Source organism: Octopus bimaculoides, chromosome 8 (genome assembly GCF_046866305.1).
Source record: "Octopus bimaculoides isolate indiv1 chromosome 8, ASM4686630v1, whole genome shotgun sequence".
Taxonomy (NCBI): Eukaryota; Metazoa; Mollusca; class Cephalopoda; order Octopoda; family Octopodidae; genus Octopus; species Octopus bimaculoides.
The window spans coordinates 96,608,698-96,616,699 of NC_142935.1; positions in this window are offsets into that span (position 1 = coordinate 96,608,698).

Below are 8,002 nucleotides of genomic sequence, written 5' to 3' on the forward strand. Positions count from 1 at the left end.
ACAAGGCCTGAAATTTTGTGGAAGGGAGTTAGTCAATTGTATCAACCCAGTGCTATGTGGGTATTTATTTTATCGACCCCTCAAAACGAAGTAAGGTAAAGTTGACCCCAGTGGTATTCGAACTCAAAAAGTAAAGACAGAGGAAATGTTGCTTAGCATTTTGTCCTGTGTGCCAATGCTTTCAATAACATGGTTTAACTTTGGTTCTGTCCAAGATAACAAAAACCCATTCTGGTGTGGTCTTCCCTACAAGAGTTGCTGGTAATTCATTGCTATTAATTTCATTCTCAATGCCTGATGATCATCACAAGATACAGAAAGCTCTCTCTCTCTCTCCCTCTCATAAGGTGTTGGATACTTGGCATTGTTTCTTTGCCCTCATGAAAGCAGGAACACCCATCCCATCTCATTTTAGATCTTCCATCTTTTTCTAAGAAATATGTAATAAACATATTTCATTTAGCAAACCTAGAGCCGAGAGGGCATTTCATTGAGTTTGCAAATAGCAATGAAAGAACTTTCAAAAACCTAACTGATTGGCAGATTGACTTAACAATCAATTAGTTAATTAGTTAAATAGTGAACCATGCTGTTACCACTTACAAAGCACCCAGTACACTCTGTAAAGTGGTTGGCATTAAAAAGGACATCCAGCCGTAGAAACCATGGCAAAACAGATGACTGGAGCCTGGTGTAGCTCCTGTTAAATGTCCAACCCATGGCAGCATGGGAAACAGATGTTAAATGAAGATGATGATGATGACAACAACAATGATGACAACTATGATGATGATGGTGACGAAGAAGGACCAGTGTGTGTGTGTGTGTTTTTGTGGCTCTGTGGTAAGGAGCTTGCTTACCAACCACATTGTTCTGGGTTCAGTCCCACTGCATGGTACCTTGGGCAAGTGTCTTCTACTACAGCCTCGGGCCAACCAAAGCCTTGTGAGTGGATTTGGAGACGGAAACTGAAAGAAGCCCGTCATATATATGTATATACATATATGTGTGTGTGTATGCATTTGTGTGTCTGTGTTTGTCCCCCCAACATCACTTGACAACCGATGCTGGTGTGTTTACATCCCCATCACTTAGCGGTCCAGCAAGAGAGACCGATAGAATAAGTACTAGTCTTACAAAGAATAAGTCGTGGGGTCGGTTTGCTCAACTAAAGGTGGTGCTCCAGCATGGCCGCAGTCAAATGATTTATATGGATTCATAGCTTGTAGGGATCACTTTGGTACTGTGTGGTTTTCTTTCCAGGTAAACTAATTAGGCTTAGACAAAGCTTAGATATTGGTGTCTAGTTTTGAGAGATTCTATGGTATGTATATATATATATATATATATATATATATATATATATATATATGTATATATATATATATATATATATATATATATATATATATATATATATACATATCATCATCATCATCGTTTAACGTCTGCTTTCCATGCTAGCATGGGTTGGACGATTTGACTGAGGACTGGTGAAACCCGATGGCTACACCAGGCTCCAATCTGATTTGGCAGAGTTTCTACAGCTGGATGCCCTTCCTAACACCAACCACTCAGAGAGTGTAGTGGGTGCTTTTACGTGTCACCGGCACGAAGGCCAGTCAGGCGGTACTGGCAATGGCCACACTCAAAATGGTGTATTTTATGTGCCACCTGCATAAGAGCCAGTTCAGGGGCACTAGCAACGATCTCACTCGAAAGTCCTTACACATGCCGCAGGCACAAGTGCCAGAAAGGCGACGCTGGGCACTGGTGCCATCACGATTTCGCTTTCGCTTGCCCCAACAGGTCCTCACAAGCTGAGTTACGTGTCCAATGAAGGAGAGACCATAGAATCTCCTATATATATGATTGAGTATTCCTTGGTATCTTGTATCCTAAATGTAATATTCTAGCATAGCAATATGTGACAAAGCCAGACAATTGAATTACAGCCTGTCAAAAACTAAATTTGCTGCTTACTAGATTATCAACCACCAGGTTATGGATGTGGAATGAAAAACAGATGCTATAACAAAATAAAACAAAGGTGACTATAATAGCATCTGTATTTTAAATAGCCACTGTTATTCTACAATGATCCAATTACTTCATACTTAATTACAAACTAAAAGAGAAAATTGAAGAAGAGGAATAAAAACATTAAACAATATTACAACTTTTTTTTTATATAAAGAGAATCAAAAGCGATTTCAGTGAAGCCGACATTCATCACCATCATCATTATGTTTTGCCCATGGTCAATGATGGTATGGGCTTGGCAGGATTTGATGGACCCAAGGATGTATCATATGCAGTCATCATCATCATCATTATAATTTAATGTCCATTTTCTATGCTAGCATGGGTTAGGTAGCTTCACAGGATCTGCGCTGACTCCAGTTGTCTGTCTTGGTATGGTTTCTATGGCTGGATGCCCTTCCTAATGCCAACCACTTTACAGAGCGTACTTTGCTTTTTATGTGGCACCAGCATGGATGAAGTTAATGTAGCACCAGTGCCCGCAGATAAAAAATTTGTTTTAGCATTAAAAGCAGTATTAGTTCAAAATAGCTTTTGTGCATCATTCCTATATATGTGTGTGTGTGTGTGTGTATGTATATGTATATATATGTATATAGTTGGAATTTACAGAAAAACAATAAATGAAGATAGGCGTATAAACAACAAACAAGTGTACTAGTTTAATGCATGGGAAGGTGAGAAAGTCTTTTACATTTCGAGCCTATGCTCTTCAACAGAAAAGAACATGAGGAAATAAACAGAGAGAGAATATACACACACACACACACACACACACACATATATATATCATCATCGTCGTTTAACGTCCGCTTTCCATGCTAGCATGGGTTGGACGATTTGACTGAGGACCGGCCACAGTCAAATGACTGAAACAAGTAAAAGAATAAGAAAATAAAAGAACACATCAAATGGCTGTGGAAGAGTCCAGTAGACTAAAACAGGAACCAAAGGGGTACTTTAGCAAAAAGGGGTGGCTCTGTGGTAAGTAGCTTGCTTACCAACCACATGGTTCAGGGTTCAGTCCCACCTCGTGGCACCTTGGGCAAGTGTCTTCTACTATAGCCTTGGTCCGACCAAAGCCTTGTGAGTGGATTTGGTAGGTGGAAACTGAAAGAAGACCATCGTATATATATGTATATGTATATATGTGTGTGTGTCTGTGTTTGTCCCCCCAACATCGCTTGACAGCCGATGGTGGTGTGTTTACGTCCCCCGTAACTTAGCGGTTCGGCAAAAGAGACCGATAGAATAAGTACTAGGCTTACAAAGAATAAGTCCTGGGGTCGATTTGCTCGACTAAAGGCGGTGCTCCAGCATGGCCGCAGTCAAATGGCTGAAACAAACAAAAGAGTTGAAGAGTAAAAGAGTAACCATTAGTCCAACCCATTCCAGCATGGAAAACAGACATTAAATATTAATGCTGTATTTTACTATATTGTATCATATTATATCAGATGATAATAACATGACTTCTTATTTGATAACAATTCTTAATATGACAGTGTTAGAAATTATTAATAATGATGTTGTTATTTTATGCCATATTTTGTGGTTGACTGTTGGAAGGGCATCCAGCTTATGAAACGGAATCAACCACCGCTGCAATTACTTAATGCTTCTGTTGACATCATTTCATACATCTCTGTAGTTGCTATAGTAACAGAATGTATCTGTGTTTATCCGTTTAATCTCTGCGACAACAGTGAGAGGAGAAGGAAGAGGCAAGATTATTGAATCGACTGAAGGAAAGGATGAATATATCAAATTTTATTTTATTGAAATAAGCATTTCATCATCATCACAATCCTCATCATCATCGACAACATCGTTGTTGTCATCATCATCATCATCATCATTTCTTTATCATAGCAGTGTTTGTGCAAGGAGAGCAACGACTACATTGGTATAAAGAGGTTGCGGGGATGCATGAGGTAATACTAAGGTGGTGGCGTTGGGATGGTATGAGGTGGCGGTGGAGGGTGTCTTCAGTCGAAGTATATCAAGCAATAAATGATAATTAATTGGAATAACGAGAAATATATGTCAGATCAGAAGAGGAAATGTTTTTTTTTTTCTCTTAAATGACACGACACAGAACTGAGGTGTAAAAATCTCGTTTGCAACAGAGGAAGATAAACATCAGATGATGATGATGATGCTGATGATGATGATGATGCTGATGATGATGATGATGCTGATGATGATGATGGTGACTATGGTATGACATCACCATGGTTTCCTGTTTGGTTAACAAAAGATTTTTAAAGTATTGACGAATTTAGAACTTCGAAACAAATGCAAACGTAGTAGTACAATTGCAGAGAGACACAAGCCATACAAAGAGGTACATGTACTGCTATAGAAGCACGGCTGTATATATATACATATATATACATATATATATATATATATATATATATATATATATATATATATATATATATATATATACATATATATATATATATATATATATATATATATATATATATATATATATATACATACAGCAATACAAAGAAGATTTTATTAACTAACCACTCCCTACCACCACCACCACCACCGCCAAATTTGTGACCTTGTAGCTACATTAGAAATCATCATCATCATCATCATCATCATTATTATTATTATTATTATTATGATTATTATTATTATTATTATTATCAAGGTGCCAAGTTGGCAAAATCGTTAGCATGCTGGCCTAAATTTTTAGTGATATTTTGCCTGTCGCTACGTTCTGAGTTCAAATTCCACTGAGGTCGATTTTGCCTTTTATCCTTTCAGGGTCGATAAATTAAGTACCAGTTGAACACTGGGTCCCCTCCCACAAAATGGCTAGCCTTGCGGCAAAATTTGAAACCGTTGTTATTATTATTATTACTATTATTATTATTATTATTATTATTATCATTATTATTATTATTATTATTTTAATTTTTATTATCACCATACTAATGCATGTTTAGTTACCAGGTATTATTATTGTTGTTGTTGTTGTTGTTGTTATCATTATTATTATTATTTCTATTATTATTATTATTATTATTATTATTATTATTATTACATTATTGGTGGTATTTCGTCTGTCTTTACATTCTGTTTTCAAATTCCGGCGAGGTCGACTTTGCCTTTCATCCTTTCGGTGTCAATGAAATAAGTACCAGTTATGCACTGGGGTCGATGTAATCAACTAGCTCCCCTCCCCCAAAGTTTCAGGTCTTGTACCTATAGCAGAAAGGATTATTATTATTATTATTATTATTATTATTATTATTATTATTATTGTTCAGTAGTTTTATTTTTTTATAACGTGCTTTCACTTCACTACCGAGCGCAGCTCTGTGTGCCTTGGGTATGTGTTGTGGTTGGCTGTGATGCTCTTATGGTTACTGTATTGAAAGTGTTTTGCGTAGAATGTCGATTCATACAACTAAAAATTCTTCAAGGCGGTGCCCCAGCATGGCCACAGTCTAATGACTGAAACAAATTTTAAAAAAATATACAAAGCAATGTATTATGTTGATTTCAGCATACTAGTTGCAAGGTTAACATGCTGGACCATAGATCATGTGATTACATGTTTACATGTTCAAACTCCTGCACAATCATTGTACTGTGCTCTTGCAAAAAGACAACATTGCTCTCATTAATGATATGACAAGCTCCACTCCCATCTCATGATTAAGTATTTATTAGAAGGGATGTCAGCCTACTGAAAAAGCAATTTCCAACAAAACCATCCTATCCTTGCTGACACAGAAAAATTAATATAAGCAAAAAAAAAAAATGGTCGTTAGCCATTATTTGTTTCATCTCTTAAATAGGTTTTAGTTGAGCCATTCATTAAGATCTCCCGCTTGCAGTATTTCAACTTTTACTAAAGTTGTAATCTGTCAGAATTCTTAACATTCTAGCCAAAATGCTTTGTGGAATTTCATCTGTCTTTACATCCTGGGTTCAAATTCCACTGAGTTGCCAGAACCGCCTGACTGGCCCCCATGCTGGTGGCACGTAAAAAGCACCTACTACACTCTCGGAGTGGTTGGCGTTAGGAAGGGCATCCAGCTGTAGAAACTTTGCCAGATCAGATTGGAGCCTGGTGCAGCTTCCCCGTTTGCCAGTCCTCAGTCAAACCGTCCAACCTGTGCCAGCATGGAAAGCGGACGTTAAACGATGATGATTTTGGAAGTGATAGTGTCTTGGAGCATTGGTAACACAGAGCAAGACTTGTTAGGTATTGAAAAGAGATAAATTGCATTGCAACTGATTAAAAGAACATAAATAAAACACAAAATTACTGATAGCAAAGTTTTAGGGAAACATTTGAAGTATCAGTATCAAAGAGTTTCTTTCTTGACGTTTTGTATGTGTTTTGTGCAATATTTATTGTATTTTTCTTCTTAGTTTTGCTGCATAGAGTCAATGGAATATAAATATATTGATTTCTCACCTGGCTACACAGACGCAAATTTGAAAAGACAGGAAGAAATTGCGTTAATTCATCACCACTGTCACCGCCGCCACCATTACCACCCCCACCACCACCACCAACAACAACAACAACACTTCTACATCCACTGTCACCACCACTGCTACCCTCACCACCACCATCTTCATCATTAACACCAGCACCGTTATCATCACCACCACCACCACCATCACCACTACTATCTTCGTCATTGTTATCATCATCATCATCATCATTAACACCAGCACTGTTATTATCACTACCATCAACACCACCATCCTCACCATCACCACCCTCACCATAACCACCACCATTACCATTAACATCAACTGCATCATCACTCCAACCACCACCAACAACAACAACACCACCAGCACCATCAGCACCATCAACATCCCCATCATTGCCATCATCATCATTTTTTTTCACATCTGCTTCCCATGCTGGCATGGATTGGACAAGTGGTCATGATCTGAGTCATGTTTTTTATTTGCGGTGAACACCACCCCCTGGATGGGATGCAAGTGCGTGTCTTGCTCACATGTTCCATCTTCAGCATGGTGTCTACTGCTGGATGTCATTCTCGAACCCCAACCACTTTACGGAGTGTGCAGGGTGCAGCATATGGCACCAGCACTAGAGAGGTCGTGATGTCCTTGGCAAGCCTAAAAAGTCCTTTCGACCTGGCAGTGTTTCTAAAAGACTACCACAGAGAAACCATTGGATCTGTAGGAAAGTGGTTATACACCATTAGGTGTACACCGCTTCTGTACATTAAATCTCTAGAAGAAACAACGGAACGCAGATTCTGAACAACATAACAATATTTATTTACAGTGGAATTCAGTTCACGCTTGGAGGGAATTCGGTAGCTCGTCGCCCTCGGTTACTGAGACGCCTTCTGAATAATTTCTGTGGTTATTTGTGAAGCTCTGGTGCTGACATGTGAGAGAGCTCTGTTGGACGTCTTGGCTCGACGGAGATCAGTCAACGAAGAGAGTGAGAAAAGGCGCGAAAGCTGGGTGTCCAACTCTACACATGCGCATGAGACTCTTCCTGTATTCCTTCCGGAACTAGTCCCTGCGCATGCGTGGATAAAACTCCTGACATTGAACATATAACAGTCGTCTGCTATAAGATGTCACTACAGATCCATGCCACCAGAGAAAAGTGGACATAAAACAGTCATGTGATGATGATGATGATGATGATTATTCTTTCGTTGTTAAAAAGATAAAAGTTCGTTTTCCATGCTTTTGTTTTTCCTGTTCTCGTTTTTCATGTTGTTCATGTTTTATTTACATCCTGTCCTGTACCCATATATGCCTGTGTTGCTGAGAGCCCCTTCGGTCATGACTGACCATGGGATTGCACCTAGAAAGTTACCCTCCCAGGCACAAGTCCGAGCAAGGTTGTTTATGAAGACCAGCAGTCGCCCATGCATACCGGCCACCCCTCACCAATGTTATCCAAGGCAAAGGGGCT